This window comes from Phacochoerus africanus, chromosome 2, assembly GCF_016906955.1.
Source record: "Phacochoerus africanus isolate WHEZ1 chromosome 2, ROS_Pafr_v1, whole genome shotgun sequence".
Taxonomy (NCBI): Eukaryota; Metazoa; Chordata; class Mammalia; order Artiodactyla; family Suidae; genus Phacochoerus; species Phacochoerus africanus.
Genome location: NC_062545.1, coordinates 1,757,462 through 1,778,926, shown reverse-complemented (window position 1 = coordinate 1,778,926; position 21,465 = coordinate 1,757,462). Strand labels below are relative to the sequence as shown.

Genomic DNA, 21,465 nt, shown 5'->3' with positions numbered 1-21,465 from the left:
ATCCTGTGGGGACAGGAAGGGGAGGGGTGCAGGTGCAGGTGACGTGTTTAGAGAGCTCTTCCAGACCATCCTGGGTCTGCCTTGACTTTGGTGTTACAGTTTGGGAAGGGAGGAGTTCCCGCTGCAGCTCAGCAGTAATGAACCCAACTAGTATCTGTGAGGACGCGGGTTCGATGCCTGGCCTCGCTCAGTGGGTTAAGGATCTGGCGTTGCCATGAGCTGGGGTATAGGTTTCAGATGCGGCTCAGATCCTGTATTACCGTGGCTGTGGTGTAGCCCGGCAGCTGTATCTCCGATTTGACCCCTAGCCTGGGAACTTCCACATGCCGTGGGTGCGGCCCTTAAAAAGAAAAATCTGGAGAGGGAAACAGACAGAGGCAGGAAGTGGGGGGAAGCGGGTTTCAGGAAGCCAAGTCATTGACCTGACGTGGCTCTCGCATGTCAGAGCTGGGATTTAGACCGGGGCCAGCCACTCACATCAGGGAGAGAAAAAGAAGCGAGAGAAGGGGGCCGTTAGCATCAGTAATCCTGCTTCCTGAACTCTGATCTAGAGAAAACTGTGCAAATACTCAAGGGTCCCAGAAACCCGCCCCCCCACTCCACTCCTGAATCAGCGCGGGAGGGATAAGCCTGGGCAGCGGGGGCGGGGGGGAAGCAGGGGTCAGGCAGCCCCTGGTTTGAAAGGCTTAGGAACAAATCGAGAACCTCAGACGGGCGTCTGTAAAATCCAGCCCCTCCAACAGGAGGCAGGACAGCAGGTCCAATCGCGAGGCGCTAACGTGGTGATGGTACAGGCTCCTTAAAAAGCTGGGACCCGGGGTCTCACCAAGAACCTCTCGTTTCTGATGTGAGAGTTTAGTGACATGAAAAGTCTTCCAGTGACATGGCATCTGACTTCCACCCCCGAGGACCTGCCTCAGGACCAAGCGTGAGGGGCGAGGCCCGCTGTCCTGGTGGGGCGGGGGGCGGGGGCGGGGCCCCCAGGAGCAGAGCTGAGAGCCTGGGGGTGGCGGTCAGCTCTGGTGAGTTTGGGGACGGAGGGGACCGGAAGTCAGGACCCTGGCCCATCCCTCTCCCCATGCACGTGGCCGGCATGGCCTCGGGCACCTGTTTAGGTAGATGTGATCCCTGGCTGCCGGGGGCCAGGGAACAAGCCTGGCACAGTCCCGTGAGGACGAGGGGCAGTGCCCTCCCCAGTATGTTGTTGTGTGAACAACAGCACTGTCCCTGGACGCGTTGATTCCAAATGAGGCATTCTCTCGGGACGAATCCTTGAAGCACCCCGATCAGTTAGTTCAGGACTAGTTAACAACTACTGCCTCTGTACAAGGAGGTTTATTCTTAAACAGGGTGTCCTTTGGCTCAAAGGAGAAAAGATGCTGGACCACCTCCAAGTGACCCGGCAGCTTGGCTGGGAGGCCGTCAAGACGGGAGCTGCGACGGGAGCTGCGCGGTGTGTTTCAGGAAACTCTCCCGAGGGACCAGGTGGGGTGGCGCCCGGGAGGGGCTGGACGCCTGGTGAGGTTTGTGCCAGGGTCCCAGGTGCCGGGCCCGAGGCTAAGTCAGGACTTTCTTCCACCTGCTCCCGCTCTCAACAGCTCCCGTGCCGGCCTGGCCAGAGGAGAAGAAATTCAATCCTGTTCAGAAGACAAGGAAGGAGGCGGCTAGAAGCCTGGGGACAGTGTCGGGACACAGAGACACTCCCCGGGCTGCCGCAAACCAGCTCTGCCTGTCGGCCCGGTGTCATCATGTGACGAGTTAAGGCGTTTAAACGTCCTTGGCCGTCTGCGGGCTCCTGACAGCGCGGCAGGGAAGGAGCGCGCCCGCAGGTGGCTCACAGCAGTTTCGGTCTGGTTTCTGTGCGGCCGTCCAGCTGGCACAATGCGCACGGCCTGACATCCCTGGCCAGACGAGGCCTCACGAAGCGAGTTAGACAGAGGGAAGGAACGGACCTGCGCTCACAGGTGACACACAGGACACACCCTCCCTCCCTGGGGGCCCCCGGCCTTGCCTGCGGTCCCAGGTCACACGCGCCCACTGGGCTCCGTTGGCACCAGAGCTACTTCAGGAAGACGGAAGAGCCTTTTCCCCTGCATTTCAAGGAAAAGCTATTAAAGAAACCCTCACACAAATAAATCCTCACCATATGGAATCTGCATAAAACCAAGGAAGAAAAGTGGGATTCTGGAAGGTTGGTTGTGAATTTCTGGGAAGGTTGGGTTTCGGGGAATTGGGGTATATTGTTCACCGTCGTTGACGTGATGGCTTTATACACAGCAGCAAAAACCCAGCATGACTTTTACCCAAGATCAAGCAGAAAGGCGGGGTTTCCACGTCCACACTGAGTAACAGACACCAAGGCCAGATCGCTGAAACGTCTCAGGGAAAGACGGGATACTAAAACAGGTCAATCTAATCAATAATTTTCAAAATTAAACTTTTTGAATTTGAGCCAATCAGAAGCAGGACGCCCCCTGGGCCCCCAAATGCAGTCTATTAGGAGAAGCCCAGAAGGACGGGAGCAGGTGAGGGGACAGTGTGAGAACTAGCTGGACGCCGCAGCATCAGAGACGGGCCGGCCTCTGGGGCGAGGGTCTGGCTCCTTACTGTCCAGGGAGCAGCTCACCCTGAGCCGGCCTGCTCCCGGCTGTCGTGAGGCTGAGCTGCTAAAAGGGGGGTAGGCCGTCCCCCTCCCCAGGGCGGGGGCTGCCCAGTACACTTTCTCCTTCTTTCTTCTGCGACGCCCTGTTTGTAAACCTTCCAGCTTCTGGGTGCTGTCCCAGGCGCACCGCACGCAGAGGCTACGGAAGCCCCCAGTGTGAAGGCGGGCCCATCACCCCGATCTTCTGAGGCACTGCTGCCCCCTTTTAGGGGTCAAAGGCCCTAATCACAGAGCTTCCACGTAAATGCAGACTTTTTTCTCTTCCCGTGGTTTAGTCTTTGTTTTTTGGCCGTGGTGTGCACGGCCTAACCTGGGAACTCAGGTCCCAGACCAGGGACTGAACCTGGGCCACAGCAGCGAAAGTGCTGTAGCCACTAGACGGCCAGGGAACGCCCTCCTGGGTTTATTTCCATCATAACTCACTAGCTGAATTTGTACTAACGTATTCATTTGGTGCATATGTATTGCCTATTGTGTGTTGGGTGCAGCTACGGGCAAAACAGAATAAGCCTCTTCCCTCGTGGAGTTCCCGCGCTGCCAAGAGACAGATGAAGAGCATGAAACGGCACCGGGAACAGGATGTGGACACGACAGGGTCCTCGAGGCTGGGAGGGCAGGGGGGTGGGGGGCTGGGAGGGTCCCCACCTTAAACGGAGTGGCCAGGGTACGGCTCGCCTCCAAGTGCAGCTGAGCGAGGACCGGAAAGTGGGGGGTCCGCACGGGGATGGGGGTCTTCCAGGCAGAGGGAGGGAGCCCGCAGGGCAGCAGGGGTGAGGAGGAGCAGAGAGGAGGAAGCCAGGTCGGAAGGCGAGGCTGGGAGGAAGGACAGGTGTCGGGTGGTTCCTTTTCCTTCTGGGGGAAAGAGGAGCCAGGCCAGGGACCCCTGTGCGTTGCTGAGGATCAGCTTTGGGGTGGGGGCAGGGGGGGGCACTGAGCAGAAAGTCTGGGGCAGGAGCCCTTCCAGCCCTTCTAGCCACGGGGCTGTGGAAGCGGCGAGTGTGAGGCCTGAGCTCAGCGTGGATGGCAGGGGCCCTTCCCTGAAGGCTGGGTGTGCGTGTGAGATGGACAGGGACTGGGCAGGTGCCAGGCTCTCACCTGGGCCGTGGAGGAGCCAGGGTGGGGGGTGCTGGGGCCGGGCCGCGGGTGGACCAGGAACCCCTTAGAGATGCCCGTGAGCCATCCTGGGGCGGGAACGTCCATCGGCATGTCGAGGGGATGGGAGAAAGAAAGGGCTGAGGACGGGTAAGAGGCCAGAGGCCGAGAGGGCACAGCCAAGCGGACTGAGCGTCCCGGAGGGCGGCCACACGGGGGAGGGTCCGGGAGAGGGAGGGTCAAGGGCACCAAATGCCGTGGGCACGTGCCGTAAGAAGAGGCCTGGGAACTGATCGTTACAGAAATTACCTGGAAATTCTGAATTATTTAAAATACACTCAGGGGGGTCTCCTCCAAACAAAGCCAGAGCACGGAACTACCATCCTGCAAAACCTAATCAAGAATCAACATGTAAAAACTCGTTTCATAAGCAGAGTAGTAACATCCAAAAAAGGAAAGAGTATTTTCATGCCATTAGCTTTTAAAAGTGGCATCTGGGGAGTTCCCACCGTGGCTCGGTGTTTGACAAATCCGACTAGGAACCATGACGTTGCGGGTTCGATCCCTGGCCTTGCTCAGTGGGTTAAGGATCCGGCGTTGCTGTGAGCTGTGGAGTAGGTTGCAGATGCGGCTCGGATCCCACGTTGCTGTGGCTCTGGCGTAGGCTGGCGGCTACAGCTCCGATTCGACCCCTGGCCTGGGAGTCTCCATGTGCCGTGGAAGCGGCCCTAGAAATGGCAAAAAGACAAAAAAAAAAAAAAGTGGCATCTTGACAGAGCAGCACAGTCATTGACAAAGCTCCTATGCCTTAGAATCAAAATCCTGGGGAAGAAGTGGACAAAACTCTGAAAATTTCCACTAATAAACATAAATTCGAAAAGAAACGACCCATGGGCAATGTCAGAAAAATGACCTCTGGGGTCAAAAATTCTACCCACCCCCTAATCCTGAGCCACAGAGTCTGAGGAAAGGCAGGGGACAGGTGGTCTTCCCGGGCCGGGGGAGGGGGGGGCCGTCCCACAGATGTGCTGTAACCGCTGGGAGGGCAGGAATTGGAGCAAGAAGGCCCGCAGGGGCAGGGAGCCTGGCAGAGGAGGAGTCTCAGGTGCAAACGACCCAGGTGGGGCCTGGTCCTGGCAGAGGCTGAGGGCACCCCCAGAAAAAGAGGCCCAGCTGAGAACTTGCTAGAACTAGAAGGGACCCCAGGCTCTTCACAAAATGCACAAAACCAAGAGCAGATTTCAGCTCCAACCAAATACAAGGGAAAGTTGCAGGGGATTCAGAAACGGATGGAGGCCAATAATTCATCATTAGAAAATTAAGGCTTATATCCAAAACCAGGAGGAAGAAGCTAACACAGCTCACAGCTAATTAGCTCCACGGAGGAAAGGCCCACGGTCTCTTGGAGAGAGGGTCACACCAAGACAGGCCCATCGGCTGAACCAGGAGGAGAGGCCTGGCTTCGTTGGTTTAAAAATGATCAACAGTGACAATTCCTAATTAGACGTAGAAGTGAGCCAAATGCAGGGGCAACTGGTATGTCAGAAATAGAAATGAAAACACAGAAAGAAATATATTCTGGGAAGATTTTCCTGAAACAAAGAAAAAGCAAGCGTGCAGATGTAAGGGGACTTTTTCCTGTTCCAGGAGTGATCAGTTCACAACCATTGATTACCGAGACGTGTCGGAAGTTCCTGAATTTCCAGGATGAGTCACATTGCTCGAGCATCCAGGCGGAAAGCTAGACATCCGTGTGCTCTAAATCGGTGACGTCCAGGGGGCATCGGAATGGGACCTCTCCCCGGTGACACTCAGTCAGAAGATGGGTGCCAGGGGCCGGGGAAAGGCACTCAGCGGCCAGAACGCCCTGCAGAGGTGCCCTCCCCCACCAGGGAAGAATTCGGTCAACAGGGGCTCCATCGGGCCATCTGGGCAAAATACCTGATGGCAAAAATTCACCCATCAGCACTTCTCAAAAAGAAAACCAAAAGCAAAAAAACCAAAAAAACCTTGATGTCAAAAGTTTAGTCATACAGCAGTTGAATCAATTTTAAAAAAACAATGTATGAAAAAAGGATGCTGGCTCTATTTGAATACAGAAAGGATGGCAGCTAAGCACTACACAACCATGGACACAGGACACAAGCAGGGGGAGCACAGGCCACTCTGAAAGCGTGACAACCTGCGAGGGTGGGCGGGGAAGGAAAATGGGCGGGAGAGAGGCACGCGCAGAGCGGAATCCAATCCTTCAGGTTATAACGTGACAACTTTTTTTAATTTAAAAAAGAAAGTCGACCCTCGTCCCGACTTCTGAGCTTCTTTTGATCCTTAGAATTTTTAGGAACCAATTTCACTCATGAAATGTATACATTGCCTTCCTTTTCCTCTTTTTTCATTGCATACAAGTTCCATGAAATTTAATAAATGTCTTTTTTCAATGATTTAACAAAAATTTCTATCTGCTCTGACCACAGATGCACTGAGAAACCGCTGAAATGATGCTGACAGTTACTTTGGAAAGAAAAGAAAGTCTTCCAATGCCATGGCCTGGCCTGGCGTCCGCAGGGCCCCCCGGGATTTCTTCTTCTTCGAGTGTCAGCGTCCTCGTCCCCGTGCAGACCTGGGCGTCCTCCGGGCTCCGCTCTGTTGAAACCATGAACCTCGCCATCTCCAGCCGGCTTAAACAACTGAGAGGCTACCTCGCCGCCAAAAGGTCCCGGGTGAAGGAGCTGGCCATTATCCCCGGGGCTGGTGACCACCAAGAGGTCGCCTGACCGGATCACAGTGTTTGGAACAAAGCAAAGCCCACGCAGGCTTCGGCGACGTCATTCTGATTCGGCCGCAGCCGCCGGGTCCAGGAGCCCTGCGCTCCCTCCCCGCCGCCTCCCCCAGGTGCTGGGAGCAGGTGACCCTCCCTTTGCACAGGACACGCTCCCTGCAGACCCCTGACTCGCACAGGCTCTGCAGGGGCGCGGGGGGCTCCAGGGGGAAGAGACTGCTCACTGGGCAGACGACACACAGCCCAGGAACAGGCCACCGTGTGGGAGCTGTGACACACCCTGGGCTGCAGCTTCTCAGCTGGGACACCTCAAGGTGAGCCCAGAAGGACAGGGGAAGGGGATGGGTGCAGGGAAAGAGGGCCCGGACGAGGGAGAGGCTTGTATCTCCCACATCAGGAGCTGGCTCCAGGCACCCATGACCATGAACCCAAGAGCCATTCGTTCCCTTCGGGCCACAAAAGTCCTACAAGTTGCAAACAGAAACCCGTCTTCTGTGAAACTGTGCTTCCAGCTCCCGCCTTAAGGATGGCCACGGGCTTCCAGGAAAGCTGTCTAAAGGGGGCCGATTCAGCTAGAGATGGAACAAAAGTGACCCGGACATACACAGACATATACCTGTGCTCTCTCAGAATTTTTTCCCACATAGATTATCACAGAATAACGTTCAGTTTTTTATCTGAAAATTATTTTCATAAAGATTGTGAATTAAAATCTAGCATTTCCTCCAAACAGACTATTATTTATTTAATAGATAATAGTCCTGCTATTATTTATTAAATAATCTACAGTTTCCCTTACTAATTTGAATTGAATCTAGAATCTCTATTCTCTGTTATTAAAATGCTTTTTGTTCGCTCCTGCATCCCATTGGTTCAATGCTATGTTTTGGCATCTGAAATCACACATTTTCCCTCTTGGCTCTTTTTCCTGGCTATTCTTGCAACATAAGTGCACCTGTCACACTCTCTGGTTTTACTGATCTTTTTTTTCATAATGATTTTTATTTTTTCCATTATAGCTGGTTTACAGTGTTCTGTCAGGATTCCACTGTACAGCAAAGTGACCCAGTCACACGTGCATATATACATTCTTTTTTCTCCCATTATCATGCTCCATCATAAGTGACTAGACATGGTTCCCAGTGCTACACAGCAGGATCTCATTGCTAATCCATTCCAAAGGCAATAGTTTGCATCTATGAACCCCAAATTCCCAGTCCATTCCACTTCCTTCCCCTCCCCCTTGGCAAACACAAGTCTGTTCTCCAAGTCCATGATTTTCTTTTCTGTGGAAAGGTTCATTTGTGCCGTATGTTAGATTCCAGATATAAGTGATATCATCTGGTATTTGTCTTTCTCTTTCTGACTTACTTCACCTAGTATGAGTTCCATCCATGTTGCTGCACGTGGCATTATTTTGTTCTTTTTTATGGCTGAGTAGTATTCCATTATGTATATATACCACATCTTCCTAATCCATTCATCTGTCAACAGACATCTGGGTTGTTTCCATGTCTTGGCTGCCGTGAATAGTGCTGCAATGAACATGTGGGTGCATGTGTCTTTTTCAAGGAAAGTTTTGTCCAGATATATGCCCAAGAGTGGGATGGCTGGGCCTTGTGGTAGTTCCACGTATAGTTTTCTGAGGTACCTCCATGCTGTTCTCCATAGTGGTTGTACCAGCTGACATTCCCAGTTTTACTGATCTTAAACTTCGATTCAGCAATGACACAATACAACAATCTTTCATCATAGTAATTCACCTGTAATTTGCATATTCTGCACATAGAGCAATGTCTGTGAAGTGTTTCAAATCCATGATCTTTCTTGATTTTTCACAAGCGGTGCGTTACCCCAGCCTCCTTTCACAGGCGTGGAGACGTACAGCGAGGCTGTCCGAATCACCTGTGTCGAACAGGCCAGACTATTAAATGGCAGAAGGCAAGAGGACTCAGGCCTCCAGCACTGGTCTGCGCGGCCCAGGGCACGCCCTCCTTCCCTGCCAGCCTCCGTGCTGCTCGGCATCTTGCTGTCTCTATGTCTCTCTCTCTCTTTTTTTTCAGCTCTACCAGCAGCAGCACATGGAAGTTCCCAGGCCAGGGGCTGAATCCAGTCTGGAGCTTCCACCTCCACCACAGCTGCAGCAATGCTGGATCCTTAACCTGCTGTACCACAGCAGGAACCCCCACATTGCCTCGGTTTTGGTAAATTGAACTTGCCCATGGGCTCAGCTGCTCTCAGGAGTCCCTGGCGCAGAATGAAGACCCTGAGCCCATGTTCTGTTCCCCTGCCCTCCTCCCCAGCCACGGGTTTGGGCTCTGTGCGAACCTCCCCCACCCCGCGCGTCCACCCCCCCCCAACGGCTCAGGGTACCTCGCAGTCACTAAGTGGATGCTGAAAGCTGCTCAGCCATCCCAAATCTGTCTGTCTCACAAGAAAGGCAGCGAGGAGACCCTGGGCGGTTGGCAGAGCAAATTGGAGCCTCGTGTGCCAACTCTCTTCCCACTTGCACATATATTAGCGAGACTTGCAAAGTGGTCAGGCCAGCGTCACTAATCCAGCCTCACAAAGAGACCCTCATCTTAAACCGAAATGGGAGAGTCCAGATTTCACAGCTGTTGTTTGGCGAGGATGTACCCTGAATTCGAAAGGAGAAAATCCTCCTGGCTCCGGCGTGAGGATTTTTCAGGACAATTCCTCTCCAACTGCGACAAGACAGGCTGATAAAACCCGAAGCCCGGAGACTGCCTAAGGAGGACACACAGCGTTGGGCCGAGGGCAGCCCTTTGTCCGGGTGGCTGGGAGAGAAATGTTCTCTGTCCTTTATAAGTTTGTGTTTGTGTCCAGAACGTGTGAGTTACATGGCGACTGACCATAAATCACCCTTGAAACACTGTTGCGATGAGACGTCCAGAAGCGCCTGCCTGCGTGGGGGCGGCTCTGACCGGGCAAGGACGTGGGCGAGGCCGGGAGAGGGCTGGGCACAGAAACCTGCCCCTCACTCCTCTCCGCCTCCCCCCCCCCACCCCCGGCTGTCCTCTTTCAGAGAAGAAGTGAAACAGAAAACACGCAAAACGTGTCTCCCAGGTGAGGCTGCAGAGGTCATTCACTGGCTAAGGAATCGCCCACCTGCCACGTCCTGGGCGCTGGCCCAGGCTCTGGGGACGCAGCGCCGCTGCTTGGGCCCCGACCCTGCTCTGCGTCCCCCTCACTGGGGCATCCCTGCCTCGGGGCCCCTCTCCCACCCTAACTGTAGTAACTGAAGATGCAGCTCTGCCGGGAGGGTCGGTAAGGCGCCCCCTGGTTCCCACCCACCGCAGACTCGGATCGGCTCCAAGGCCGCTGGCCGCTGCCCACATCTTCATCGGGCACCGGAGCTCACCCAGCCAGCCGTCCTGGACGGAGCCCCAGGGCGTCCACGGCACAAACACAGGTGCTCCTTAACCCCCGGAGCCACGCCCTCCCCATCCCACTGTGACACTGACGCTGCCGTTTGGAGGGGCCGCCTTTGCTCGGGCTGCGGACCCAAAGCTGCACGCGGCCGTCTCCATGAGCGCGCGCTCAGCCCCATCGCTCTGGTAGGAGGCGCCCTCCTCAGAGCGGCCCGAGGTCGGGAGGTGAAATCCGGTATCTCATTAACAACTGTGTGCGTGCGTGTGCACGTGTTCACGTATCTCACCGACAACTGCGCGTGCACATGCGCGTGTGTTCACCTGTGACCTTCTGTCCAGCACCACCCTTTCCAGAAGCCCCGCCCCCTCTGTCATCACGTGGCTGTGCCAGCACGTGCTGCACTGGACATGGGCAGGCGGGACCCAGAAGTCCCATGGGGGTGCATTCCCTTCTCTCCGGCGCCCCTGCCCTGGGCTGGGCGTCTCCTGTGGGCAGTGCGCCTGCCTGAGACAAAGCCAGTGCAGAGGTGGGGCTGGACCAAGTCCCCACTCCCCCACCCTGGGAGCCGGCCGGAGGTGACCTCTGCGAGGCGCAGCTGAAGCCTCTGGACCAGGGCAGCGCTGGCAAGGAGCAGGATGGGCTCCGAGGTCCAGGCTGTTCTACCAGACCCGCTGCGCAGGGACCTCGTCCTGGACTCCATCACCCAGAAACGCCATCACTCCCTAAATAACTCGCCAGTCCTCCAAGGGTGCAGGGGACACAGGGTAACACACAGAGGGACTCGCTCCAGCTTGAGCGGCTGGTCCTGAGCGTGGGGCTGTGTGCAAACGCCCCGCCCACTTGCTCCGCGCCCCCTCCCCCTGCTCCGCCCCCCCCCCCCCCCGCGTCTCCCTGGCTCCCTCCCTCTCAGCCTCTCAGCCTGACCCTGGCCTGCAGGGCCTCGCGGGGCCGTCCTGGGCTGCCCTCCCTCTGAGCCCCTCCCGTCACCATGTGCTGTCCTGGCCTCCTCCTCTTTCCGGAATCATCATCTAAGTGTCAGGGCTCCAGCCCAGACTCTGCACCAAGCTTCAAACCACCCGCAGTCACCACCCACCCCATCCTGTGATGCGTCCAAGTCCAACGTGGCCACCTCCCCTGACCCCAGCCCGCCCCCCCTCCTGGCCTCACTGCATGCACTGTCCCGCTGTTGGAGCCAGAAGACAGCTGGTGTCGTCTGTGCCGCCCTTCCAGCCCTGTCAGTGACCTCCCTCTGACAGCGCTAATCCCCCTCCCACACCCACCTGCTGGGGCACAGCCCCCACTCTCACCTGTGCTGCCTGTGTCACCTGTGCTGACAGCCCCCCCCAAGGTGTCACCCTGACTGGGGAGGCCTGGGGAGCCATCCTTCCCTGGGCACTGACGCTCGAGGGAGGGCACTCCCAGAGGGCACGGGGATGGGCTGGGAAGGAGATGAGTCCTCAGAGACCCCGGGCCTTGGATCCAGACCCCAGCAGCGTTTGGTCTGCAGACCGCAGGCGGACACGTCTTCAAAGTGCTGCGATTTCAGCCCCTCCCGGCCTTGGCCGATTCCCAGTGGGCCCTGCCCTTGTCTCAGTGTTTGCACAAGTGTGGGCTCTCTGACCAAACATTTCATTTTGAACAGTGGCCTAAATTCACCCCTAAGAGACCGACACGCAGCCCACTGTTTTCAGTGTCTGAACTCCGTGTCTTTGGACCCAGAATGGACCTTGTGCAACTTCCTGCAGGACGTGCCATTACCCTGGAGGGAAGGGCCCTTAACCCCCGCGCTCAGCCTGCCCTCAGCCACAACACCCGACCTCCCAGAGCCCCGGCCCCTGAACTCTCGGTGCCCCTGGGCGATTTGGGTTTAATGGCAGTGTTTGCAAAGGCTCCCCAGGCAGCCTCAGACTGGGGGCCCGAGCCAAGGGCGTGCCGGGCGCCCGGCTGCTGCCTGGGTGGGGCCCTGTGCTCAGCATGCAGCCTGGGAAGCTCTGAGCAGCCCTCTGGGGGACGTGCCTTCTAGACGCCCGGCTCTGAGAAGGGAACAGAGGAGGCAGAGCCCAGACTCCCACCTGAACCCAGATGCTGAGGGTCTGACATGCGCCAGCTCCCAAACCAGCACCCAGCCTGCATCCTGGAGCGGGCAGGAGCAGGACGCCCCCGGCTGCGGGCACCGAGGCCCCCTGCCCTCCCAGCGCTGCGCTTCACCATCAGTAACCACAGCGCTTGCTTGGTCCAGTGGTTCACTCCTGCTCCTGCTTTAATCAGCTCCTGCCGGGTACCAGTTACCATGCTGAGTCCCGGGAACCCAGTGAGAGAAAGTTCCCAGCGGGGGTGACATAGGGGAGCCAAGACAGAGTCCAGGTTAGTTCTGGGTGACAGACCCTCCCCAGGGCCGGGGAGCTTCCCAGGATTCCTCAGGCCAGCCCCACGGACTGAACGAAGACCATTTTCGGGGGGATGAACTGAGGCTTAGGAAAGTTAAGGCCTGGGTTCCCGAGCCAGGAAGAGGCAGACCGGGATTCCCACATCCAAGCCATGGGATTAGGAGCCAAGCTCCCAATCGACAGGACCCTGGAGCCCGTCGCTGACAGCTGGGAACTCCAGGGGCCGTGGCCGGGGCGGGGGGGCAGCCCCCGGCAGCAGGTTCCTATGAAGAGGCTCCCCACATTCTCTGCCCGCTGAGCCCTCTCCACCTGCCCGCAGGATGTCTGTGCTTGTGACACTGCCAGCAGCCGCCAGGCTCCCAGGCCTGGTCCCCCACTGCTCGGCTCCCTGCCCCCACCTGCAGCCCCCTGACTGGACCCTCCAGCCCTGCCCACTTCACCATGCAGCCCTGCTGCCCGCAGGGCCAGAGCCCTGTGGTGGGGCCTTTGTGTGAGGTGCTGCTTCGTGGGTTCCAGTCAGAGGACACGGGAGGAGCACGCAGCCTGCTTCCCGTGGCGGCAGGGGCTCCGTGGTCCGCACGCAGTGGGGACGGGCTGAGAGCCCCACCCGGCCTCCTGGGGAAGGGTGCTGGGCGGCAGAAACAGAGGCAGCAACAACGAACGCTGACCGGGCTGGGCCTTTCAGCTCTGCCACCTGAGGGCGTCTGCTGGAACCTTCTTCCCTTCCTCAGTGCCTGGAACTGGCCACCTGCTGCTCACCTGTAGGTGCTCAATGCCCACGTGCAGGGCAGCGCCAGACAGCAAGTGTGGCTTCCGAGCAGGATCACAGAAAGCGAAGCTGAGCCGGGCACTGTTGGCTCCAGGGCAGAGCTTGTCAGGGCACGGGGTCTCCTCCCAACAGCCTCCCCTCAGAGCGGTGACCCCTCTCCCTGGGTGAGCCCCAAGGGATCTGTCCCCAGCCCCGCTCCTTCCCGCGTAGCTGGCCCTCCGGGAGCCCCCTGCTCATTCGCCTGGTCTAGGAGGCCCCTCCAGTCAGCTCCCCTCTAATCCATCCCCCCAGGTGCCCCTGGGGATCCAGGCCCCATTCCAGGAGCTGAGAACGCTCCCGGCCCCCAGGCCAGGCTCCAGCCTCTCCTTCTCGCCCACCCACACCGAGCCCTCGCAGCCCACACACAGCTCCACGCCTCTCATCACATTCTGCTTACTCTCCTAGCTGGTTTCTTTTCCTTCTTCACTGGTCTGTACACCTGCACCTCCTCCAGGATGCTGCCCAAAACGTCCCTCTTCTGAGTTCTAGAATATTCCCTGCCCTGACCTGTGGCAGAACTCACCGCATCCCTCACCCGCGCAGACCTGTGTGTGTGTCTCCTCTTGGACCAGACGTTCCCCATAACAAGGACGAGGACTGCCCACCTGTGTCCGCCCAGAATCCGGACCTACAACCAAAACGTGATATGCCTTCCGTAACTATTTGCAGAGCGAGCAAACGAGAATGCCACCCCAGTGGAGGCATGAACCCCTGCGGGCCCATCTTATTCTCGCACAGAATGAATAATCCCCAGAAAGGCTGCTCTGGGCAGCAGCGTCCTGCGTCAGCCAGGCCCTTTCCTCCCATTGTGAGATCCCTTCTGGTCGGGAGGGGGTGCCAGGGCACCGGGCACGCCCCACGTCTAGTTAAACCACCACATCCACGCTTGCCAGCCCAGACGACTGGCTGGGATCTACACGAAGAGTTTGTATCATTAGAGCCAGAGCTGCTCTGGAGTTCCCACTGTGGCTCAACAGTAAGGAAACTGACTAGTATATTTGAGGATGCGGGTTCGATCCCTGGCCTCGCTTAGTGGGTTAAGGATCCAGCATTGCCGTGAACTGTGGTGTAGGTAACAGACGCAGCTCAGATCCTGTGTTGCTGTGGCTGTGGTGTAGGCTGGTGGCTGAAGGTCCAATTAGACCCCTAGCCTGGGAACCTCCATATGCCGACGTGAGGCAAAAACAAACAAAAAAAAATAGCTGCTCTTATTTTTCTACAGAAAAGTGTAATACTGGGTAGATTTTTCAGAGTACATTTCCCTCCACAGAACAATCCCTGGCCTGGGGTTGGGCTCCCCGTGAGCCGGGTCCTGTCTGCTCCCCAGGCCAGGCTGCAGGGCGGAGCTGGTTCCGGCTCCCCTATCCCGCCCGCGGCCCCCGCCGCCCCAGGGCACCTGCAGGGACCTTCCCGAAGTCCCCCGTCCCAGCCCCCCCGGCCCCCTTGACCAGCACGCCCTGCTCAGCCCAGGCTAGCGCTGCAGGGAGGCCAGAACAGAGACTCCAGACGAGAGAGCTGTCGGGAGGCAGAGCCCAGGACAGAGGGCTCCGCGTTCCCCTCAAGGCTGAGAAGGGTCTCAGGACACCCAGGAGCACAACGTTCAACGAGGTTCTCCAACAGCGGGACGTTTGCAGCAGAATTTAAACGTTGTCTTTATCGGAGAGGGTGGGAGCAGCGCCCTGGAGTCCAGTGGGCCTGCCCTGGACCCCCGGGGTCTGAGGACACTCTGCGGATGGCGGTTGTCATGGTTTCAGGGTACTAGCATTTTGCACACCTGTGCCACACGTGGGGCTCCCCAGTCCAGGATCTGGGAACCTCTAGGAGGCCGTGGACAGCCCCCCACCCCGGCCCCTAAATCACCCACAGTGAAACCCACGGTTTCAGGAAAAAGGGTTTGCGGAGCACAAGCCGCGCCCTGAGCCCCAGGCCGCCTGTCGGTGACCACGCTTCCTGAGGAAATTCCAAGGCCACCAACATCCAGGGGCGGGTTTCCTCCAGCCCAGGAAAGCCGCGGGCTGGAATGCAGAACGAGCCGGGCTGGGCACGGCCGCCTTTCCCTGGGAACAGGTTGGGCAGCTTTTATCAAGTCTTCAGACGGGTCCATCTTCAGACGCACCCCCGGGGAGCCAAGAGCATCGTGTGTCCTCAGTGGCATATGCTCACGGTTCCTCGGACTCCCAGCCCTCTGGACAGGACAGCGGCCTCCTGGCCGGTGCAGGGCCTCGTGGTCACTGGGAAACGCCCGCATGCAAGGCAGCACGGCGGGCGTGTTGCCTCATAGGCTGTTATCCTGCCGTCTGGATTGGGGGCGAGCCCTGGGTTCTTACAGATGCCGTTGGGGGCGGGGCGGGGGCGGTGGAGAGCCCGTGTCAGGCACGGCAGGTCTCTCGCGAATCCAAACAGATGACTCTCACAGACAAATGGACACACAGAAACCGTACCTCACCTGCCCAAGGCCACGGGCTTCGAGACCTGGTCTCAGATCCCAGAGATCCCAGGCTCTGGGCTGGAGAGACAGCAGCCCGGCCCTCTCCTTTCATCCTAGAGGTGAAAATGCCCGGGGCCAGAAGCGACTTACCCCCTGCAAGTCACCCGTGTGCAGCACGGGGCTGAGAGGGCGCCCCCCCCCAACCCCGGCCGGGCGCCCTCCCCGCCCCTCCCCCAGAGCGGAATTCCAGGCATTCCGCGGGCAGCGCCCACCTCCTCATCCGAGGGTGTGTTGAGGTTACTGCTATCTCTGCCTTGAGTTTCAGCGACACAATCTTTCATCTTCCCGTCTTTCTACCATCTGCAAACTCCCGTGGGCCTGGGGTGACAGCGCAGATAAACGAGGCTGGGGGCTGGAATCTTTGGGGCTTTTCTCTGCTCCCCCCCGGGGCCAGCAGTCACCGCATATGTGCTTGTTCTCATTGCCAACAGGAGGCTGTAGTCAGAGCTTACACAATACGTGACTATATGTGTCACGTAACCTCTCTCTTAAAACTTTTTTTATATTTAAAGCTTTTTAAATTTGAATGTTATGGAAGTATCGTGGGTTTATATAAGTCTTAGGGACCCTGAGAGGCCAGGACAATGGCCTAGCCCTGCCACTGAACTATAACGTAGCAGGCCCCCTCCTCCTGTGAAGAAATGATAGTTTCAAAGGGTAATTATCAGCCAGCACCGCAGAAAGAGTTGCTGCTATTCGGGGAGAAATCGGAATTCTAGTCCCGGCCTCACCTCCTAGGCCTACAGGAGCCTGGGACAGGTCATCCTACGGTCGCACGGCCTCGGGTCCCATCTGGTGAGGGGCGGCCGGGCTCAGGGTGAGCTAGGACTTTGACCCGCAGGCCTGCGGGTTGGTTAATATTTTTAACTATGACATTTCACCTAAAAACTTAAATCTGGCTTCTCTTTTAAAAGAAGGAGAGCTCGGACACACAGGCCCTTCCCTCCTGCTCCATCTGCCTGTGCACTTGGCCCCTCGACCCCCAAACCCTCGCCAGCAGGCCACACACCCTCCCTGGGGCTCCCGCAGGCAGCGTGCGCCTGGGCCCGCGGCGGCCACAGCACCTGCCATCCTGGCCAGAGCTGCGTTCCTGGCTCTCGGACTCCAAACCAGATGGTCCTTGAGCCACACTGTGCCAGGCCCGCTGGAAAGCGTGCCCCCTTGGCTCTGGGGAAGTAGGATGGCACAGGCCCACCTAAAAGGAGAAACGTCACTCTCAGAGAAATATGTGCCCAGTCTTTGCCACAAGGAATTCAACCATAAAAATGTCTGCGTGCGCTAAACGGTCTGTGCTGAACCGTGGAAACGAAACCAGGAGTGTCTTGAATGACAAAAACCAGGACGAGCCAGGCTTTGCGGCTCAGCACTCCTCCAGGCCTTTCCTCTGCCCATCCTGGAATGATACCCCGCCTGGGACAGGATGGAGGCCGGAAGGCAGAGCGGTACCCACAGCTCCCACCCACCTCCGTCTCCCCCGGCCACACCCGCTTTGCCCTCACGGCTCTGGTTCCTTCTGGATGGAGCGGTCTCGGGGAAGGTGAGCAGGCGGAGTGGGCAGCCGAGCATGCCCAGGGCCACGCTGGCCCCTTTCAGAGTCGGCCCGAGCTAGTGGGGCTGGGAAGGCGACTGAGCTCTTCAACCCCATATTTTACGAAGCGACTCCTAACAGTTCGGAATATTTGAACGGTTGGATTTTACAAGACCCGGGAGCTGGGGCTTTGGAGGAAAGGGCAGGTTTGAGATGAGCCTCACACACGTCTATAAGGAAGAAAAGAGCCATCTGTGTGCATTTCTTTTCCGGACCGCCCTCCTCCCGTCCGATCCCTGCGGGCACGTGACCGTCTATGCCCATCCCCTTGCGACCGCTTGGCCAGCTTCCGCTCAGCAGAATGAAGCCCTGGCCGTGTTGCGTCTGCCACACCGATCGTGAAACACGGAAACCTGGGGCAGCCAGTGCTCTCGGGGGTGGGGGAGAGACGGTCCCTCCTGGCTTGCTCTGCTCGCATCCGGGAACGTGTCGGTTGCAGAGGGTGGAGGAAGAAAGACGCGCCGATCCGGTTTTTGGTGCTTGGCCTAGAGTGAATTTATGTCCTCCTGTTGGATGCATTATTGAGGCGCAGGTTGTAAATTTTTAAACAAAATGAATAGTGCATTTGGAACCGTGTCAGTGTACAGCGCTGCTCCCAAATAATGAAAAAAACAAAACTCCTTTTGAATTAACACACCGTTTTGGTTAAAAGACAATGACTTCTTCCTTTTAAACACTCCTTTTTGTCTTGCGTGTGAATCTGTGGACGGGCGTCCATGCCGTGGAAGAAAGTGGGGGGAGAAGGGAGGGAGGGAGGGAAATAGAAGACGAGGGAGCGGAAGGAAGGGAGAAAGAAAGAAAAGAGAGAAGGAGGGAGATTTGAACAGAGTCACTCGGTTCCTGCACGCGGACTTGGCGGCGACCTGCATGCACATGCGTGTACACGCGCTCGTGTGTGCGTGAGCATTGGGAGGAAAGGGGGACGGACTGAATGAAGCAGAGGACGTGACTCTCGGCTCCAGATGACACCCTACGCCGTGCGGCCTCGGTGACCCCAGCCCCAGGAGCAGACCCTCTGCTGCCCTCCCCCCCGCCCCCCGCACCCCGGGAATCACGGAGCCCGGCCCAAAGCCGCAGGGCCCGGCCAGCCTCCTCCTCGCTCGCCCGCCGGCGTCGCTGACCTTAATTCCTGTCCCTGTGCCACAGAGGGCAGCCGAACCGGAGCCTTCGAGCCCCGGAGCCCAGCCCTGCTCCTGCGACTTTTCGTGAACTTCTTCCCCAACCTCAGGGTTCTGGGTCCTGGGTCCGAGGGTCGCCAGCCTGGGACAGAGGCTGGGTCTCAAAGGGAAGGGGTGCCCCAGGGCCTTGGGTCTCGATGCCCCACTGGGGGCGTGGGCCCCCTCTGCAGGCCGTGCCTCTCTAGTCTGGGAGCAAAGGCCATGCGATCGGCCGGTTCCATGTGTTGGCCACTCCCACAGAATGGGGAGGGGGGTGCGAGGGGGCGGGATCACCCAGGGTACCCGGGAGCACAAACCCTAGTCGCCAGCCCACAGGCCACCTCCCACCTGGACAGGCAACTGTCTTTAGTGGGAAAGGTCCCCCCTCGGTTTCTCTGATGACCTGAAAATGCTGGGCCGGGCTTGGCTGGTTAGGAAGCGTCAGGACCCAGGGCACCGTGAGGATGGCAGCCTTGGCCGCCCAGAAAGGCACACCTTCACGAAGGCAGTTAGAGGCGAGACGCGGGCCACACTGATGTGCGGGCGTGGGGTCCCGGACGGTCTTGGCAGCATCTGGAAAGCTCCTGAAATGTTACGCAAAATTCTATGTTTGTACGTTCATGTGTGTTTTTCTGGGGAGAGAGTCCATAGATTTTCAGATAGTCTAAGGCCCTCCCAGAAGGCTAAGAACCACGGTTATGAAGCATTCTTATGTTTTATGCAACAGAAGCATTTTGAAGATGCAGAAGATTTTAGATTCTGACACTGCTCAGGGGACGCTTCTAACGACCCTGCCACGGGGAGGGGCCCCACGGACAGCCTCTCAAATCAGTTTCGGCTTCACAATTAAGTTCAAAATTTAATTTTTTAATTAATATTTCATGCATTAATGTAACAACTTTTTTTATCTTTCTTTTGCTTTTTTTTCTATAGCTTTTTTTAATTTTAATGCTTTTTTCTTTTTTGGCTATTCCCCGGCATATGTAAGTTCTCGAGCCAGGAATCCGCTGCAGCAATGCTGGGTCCTTAACCCACTGAGCTGGGCCAGGGATTGAACCTGTGTGTCCAGGGCGACCCAGGCCACCGCAATTGGATTCCTAGCCCACTGCACCACAGCAGGAACTCCCGCACTTTGACTCCCAGGTGGCTTTTGTTTATGCTAACCTCGGGATTCCAGGCTTATTGAAAGGTGCTCAGAGCTTTCTTCCACCAAGTTATCAATCACGTGCAGGCCGTTTTCAGGACCTGCTAAATCTTAGTACCCTTTTTGTTTGAAATGCAAAATAACCCACAGTGTCCCAGGCCAAGGGCCCTGGGGAAACGCCTTAACCTCAGGGATGCGTCTCCTGCTGGTGGGCATGGTCCTGAGGCTGGACGTCGAGCCCTGGACCAGCGCCTGCGACAGCCACCCCTGCGCCCCCTGGGCGGGGGAGGGGGGTCGTCAGAACACACGGTTTGCTGGGTTCTCCTTCCTAAGCAGATAAGGTTCCAGCTTTTCTCCAGACTCTAGAGGGTCCGAACTGCCAGCACCACCGAGTTTTCCCACTTGGGTGAGGTCCTACGGCCAGCTTCCTGGGTTTGGGGAGCCTTGCGCGAAGGCCCTGGCCCTGTAGGCACGCCCTGGGTTTCAGCCGAGACTCTGGCCCCAGGACGGAGGGCGGGCCCGCCCGGCCAGCAGGGAGGAGCCGGCGGCTGCTCCCCTACTGGCTTTTCTGGAAGTGCCGCGCGACCTAACATCCACGCCCCCACCGGGCTGGCTGGGAATCCCCGTGGAGAAGCCCAAGCTGTGTGTCACCTGCCCTGCAGGGGTGCCAGGAGGCAAGAGGTGTTATTTCAGGAGCAAGAGGTGGAGCTGGTCCTGGCTCTGCTGCTTCTCAACCCGACCCAGCAGGACCCTCTCAGGGGTCCCAGCCAGAGTCAGAGAAAGGCTCTGCCAGCCTCAGGAGAGCGAGGCTCCTGGTCCAGGCAGGACTCTGGACGCCTCGGGAGAAGCAGGGCCAAAGGGCGGGGCGGCCGGTCCCCCACCCTCCCCTCTTGGTCCGGACCCTGCAGTGCCCTCCCCCCCAGGGACCTTCACACAGTTGTGGGTAAACCCAGTGAATATGCCGTCGTCAAAAAGCAGGTGGGAAGGCGTCACTTACTCCTGAGGGAGAAGATTTGAAAAACCAACGTGACGTTCCTGTCAGGGCTCAGGGGTTAAGAGCCCAACACAGTGTCCATGAGGATGCGGGCTCGATCCCTGGCCTCACTCAGTGGATGAAGGACCCGGTGTTGCTGCCAACTGCAGCATAGGTCACAGATGTGGCTCAGATCCAGCGTGGCTGTGGCTGTGGTGTAGGCCTCCAGTTTGACCCCCAGCCCTGGAACTTCCATGTGTCACAAGTGCAGTCCTGAAAAGCAAATAAAAGAAAAAAAAAAAACCTGCACATATTCACACAGCTGACAGTCCCTTCCCAGGACCCCCCCGTCGAAGAATCACACGGGGCACCAAGACAGCCCTGGATCTTCTGCGGCCAGGGCGAGCGTGCTCTGTTCAGGCAGCGCTCTAGTCTCTGCGCCCCTGTAACGAAGGGCCTGGGACGACCCTGAGGACAGGGCCTACCTTCCACCGTCCTCTTCCAGAGAGAGGGACAGCGGGGGCCTGAGGGGTCCTCCCCTCCCCAAGGAGGCCTCCCTGGCGTCCTCACAGAGACCAGGCTGCAGGTCTTATCTGCTCCGAGCAGATACGGTGGCGCCAGTGCGGCAGCTGGGGGCCCTTTCTCAGTGGGCTGCAATCCACCCGCAGGCCCCCCGTCCTGCCCCTCCCCCACCTTCTTCTCACCCTTGTCTCGGACTTTTCCAGGTGCCACTGTCCCTCCTGCACAGCTGAGTGGGGAGAGGGGACAGCCTCTCTGCGCTGCCAGATTCCTGCAAGGAGCTAAGTGCTGTCGCTCAGATGGGAATGCACTGGGTTTTTATTATTTTCCAGCTGCACCCGTGGCATGCAGAGCTTCCTGGGCCAGGGGTGGAACCCACATCATGGCAGTGACCTGAACCACAGCAGTGAAGATGCCGGATCCTTAACCACTAGGCCACCAGGGAGCTCCCTCACTGGGGTTCTTCCTCTGAAAG

At 57.7% G+C, this 21,465-nt stretch overlaps 1 long non-coding RNA gene across 1 annotated transcript; it reads left to right on the top strand.

The window, feature by feature from the left end:
• Window positions 1-1,293: 1,293 nt before the first annotated feature.
• On the top strand, window positions 1,294-7,396 carry LOC125121477 (uncharacterized). The gene is made up of 2 exons (XR_007133476.1): window positions 1,294-2,191; window positions 6,229-7,396. It is a non-coding gene; the product is annotated as an uncharacterized LOC125121477 (long non-coding RNA).
• The last annotated feature ends 14,069 nt before the right edge of the window (window positions 7,397-21,465 follow it).